Source organism: Embiotoca jacksoni, unplaced genomic scaffold, assembly GCF_022577435.1.
Source record: "Embiotoca jacksoni isolate LCO1_2020_lvr unplaced genomic scaffold, fEmbJac1.0.p SCAF_29, whole genome shotgun sequence".
Classification (NCBI taxonomy): Eukaryota; Metazoa; Chordata; class Actinopteri; family Embiotocidae; genus Embiotoca; species Embiotoca jacksoni.
In genome coordinates this window covers 4,088,729-4,091,519 of record NW_027185380.1, presented here as the reverse complement: position 1 = coordinate 4,091,519, position 2,791 = coordinate 4,088,729, and the positions used below count along the sequence as shown (strand labels likewise).

At 41.3% G+C, this 2,791-nt stretch overlaps 1 pseudogene; it reads left to right on the top strand.

Annotated features, from left to right (window-relative positions):
* The first annotated feature begins 931 nt into the window (after positions 1-931).
* LOC138205513 (putative nuclease HARBI1) lies at positions 932-2,484 on the top strand (annotated as a pseudogene).
* The last annotated feature ends 307 nt before the right edge of the window (positions 2,485-2,791 follow it).

Here is a 2,791-nt window from a genome sequence, read left to right as displayed (position 1 = left end):
CTGTGGGTCACAAAAAATGGTTCTTAGTCTTGGACAAACTAGCTGAGCTCGATTTCAACTGCTGAGAACTACATTATTGCAGTAATAGACGTTATTACACTGAACTGAAACTGAGTGACAACAAATCAACAGTTCTGGTAAAAAATAATTTAAAAACATGCCTCATCTTGTATGTTATGAGACACAAAAAACATTTAGCTAAAAAACGATTTCCATTTTGTGTTGTATTGTGTCTGACCTGAGTTAGGTGGGTTTTGACCACATCAACACATTCCAGAAGAAGCCAAAAGACGATAACACTGGTGTCGGGAGTATAACAGTCACAGTTGGGTGTAAATTAACAATGTAGTTTATTTACAAAGAATTTATCTATTCAATATAGTAAAAATACCAATAATTCTTACTTTTATATAAGACACAACTACTGCATGCTGTCAATAAGAAAAGACTGAGCTGTTTTCTCTGAGGTGTAAAATAAATAAAATACAACTCCATTAATCATTTAACCCAGCTGTGTCTTTTCAGCTTTACAACTGCACAAAGCAACACTGCATTTCTCTGTCTGTCAACACTGAGCACACAGCAAATGTGTTTGAATAAACTTCACTGAATTGTCCCTGCTAGCAAGCAACTGCTGATGGACAACAACTGAGGGGTGCACTACGAAGTGAGATTAGTGGGCTAGCGAGGTATGCGAGACTAAAGCCAGAGTCGTCAGTATCATGAAGGAGGCTCTCTTTTAAGATGGGTAGATCTCCATGGTAATGTATGCTGCAAACTTAACCTGGTCCGGGGCAGATTACGTTCCCGGGTTTCGTTTAAATCGCCTATAAAAGCACCAACCTTTCACTAAACACCTCCTTTGAAAACGGCTCCACTGTTTTGTGAAAAATCTCGTGGATCTAAGTGCCTGAATTGTGTAACTCTTCGGATGGAGAACGATTTTCCAGACCGGAGTGATCCGGTGGCATTTCCTGACGATATTCTCTATGAGCGCAGAAGATTGTCAGCTGAGGGAATACGTTATGTTACGTTATACGTGCAAACTGATGGAGCCATTTGTCGGTAATGCCACTAAATGAAGCCGTGTGCTTACAGTTACACAAAGTGTTTGCTAATCGCTGTTTTTTTTCGCGACAGGAACCTTCAAGCATCCAACTGGTGATGCAGAAAGCTCGAGCCAGAATAATGTGCGTCGTGCAATTCTCAACGTTGTACTTGCTCTCATTAAACTGAATATGTTTGTAGTGTTTTCTGGCCTTTTGCCCACACTTACTGTGAGAGGTGTGTTTCACCAAGTCGCAGGTAGTATAAGTTAATAGTTCACTATATAAATAACCAGTATGATGTGAAAGGATTCCCTCTGGTGATAAGTGCAATAGATTGCACACATATTCCAATAAGTGGAGCCGTAGGGGAACATGAGGCTGACTTTGTCAACAGAAAGTCTTTTCATTGCATCAATGTTCAGATAAACTATCCGTTACTCATATCTGTCAGGTGATTGGTGGCAAATAGCATGCAGGTACGCTAGAGCTTTGAAACACTGCTGCACAAACCATTTGTGCAACTGTCAGAAATAAATTAGATGTTGTACTTTTAAAAAGCCACCCTGGTATTTCTGGGGTTTTAGTCCTTGCTGGGTCACATGTTTGAGAAAGGTATGGCAGATACACACAATTCATTCTATCGCTTGTTTAAGTGTGTCACTGATGAAGTCATTTCTCTTTACTTGCTTAACAGGGCATGTTGATGGACTGCTAGTGGGGGACAGAGGCACATGTAACTGATGACCCCCTATCTGTGTCATAAGGGTCTCTTCCAAGTGAGCCTGCCAGACCATAACAGCATGCGTGATGCTGCACAACAATGCCACAATACGTAAGGAGAGCCTCTCATGTTGCACTGGTGGCCCTTATCACTGTGGACCTCCAACTGGAGCAGCAATCAGACAGACCTTCACTGATCAGTTTTTTTTTTAATGTAACTGAAAGTACAACTGTTTCCCACAAAGTTTTTTTGTAAAATGTAAATACAAACAGAATGCGATGATTTTCAAATCATGTAAACCCATGTTTAATTGAAGTTAGACCAAAGACAACATATCAAATGTTGAAACAGAGAAATTGTATCGTTAAATTGTGGCTGTTTTTTTAATGCAGTGCTGCCTGAAGCTGACCACCATCCAATATTGGTTTTCAGCCTTGTCCCTTGTGTACAGAGATTTATCCAGATTTTATAAACCCATCCATCCATCCATCTATCATCTGCTTATCTGGGTCGGGTCGCAGTGGCAGCAGGCCAAGCAAGCTGACCCAGACTTCCCTCTCCCCCACAACATCTTCCAGCTCATCCTGGGGGATCCCGAGGCGTTCCCAGGCCAGCAGGAGATATAGTCCCTTCAGCGTGTCCTGGGTCTTCCCCGAGGTCTCCTGTCAGTTGGGCATGAGGGAGGCGGCCAGGAGGATCCTGATCAGATGCTGAACCACCTCAACTGACTCCTTTCCAAAAGAGTAGCACCTCTTTCCAAGTTCCCTCCTGATGTCCGAGCTCCTCCCCTGATCTCTAAGGCTGAGCCCGGCCACCTACACTCTAAAAAGAAAATAGTTGAACCTACTCAATAAAATTACTTCAATTGGTAACACACAATTGAATTAAGTTTGTTCAACTTAATTTATCAAGTTATATTAACACAATTGATTTAAGTCAGAACTACTTAAAAACTGGACTCATTTCAAATCAACAGTTTACATTCGTGCAACTTAAATTTAAAGCAAGTCAATTTAAAATG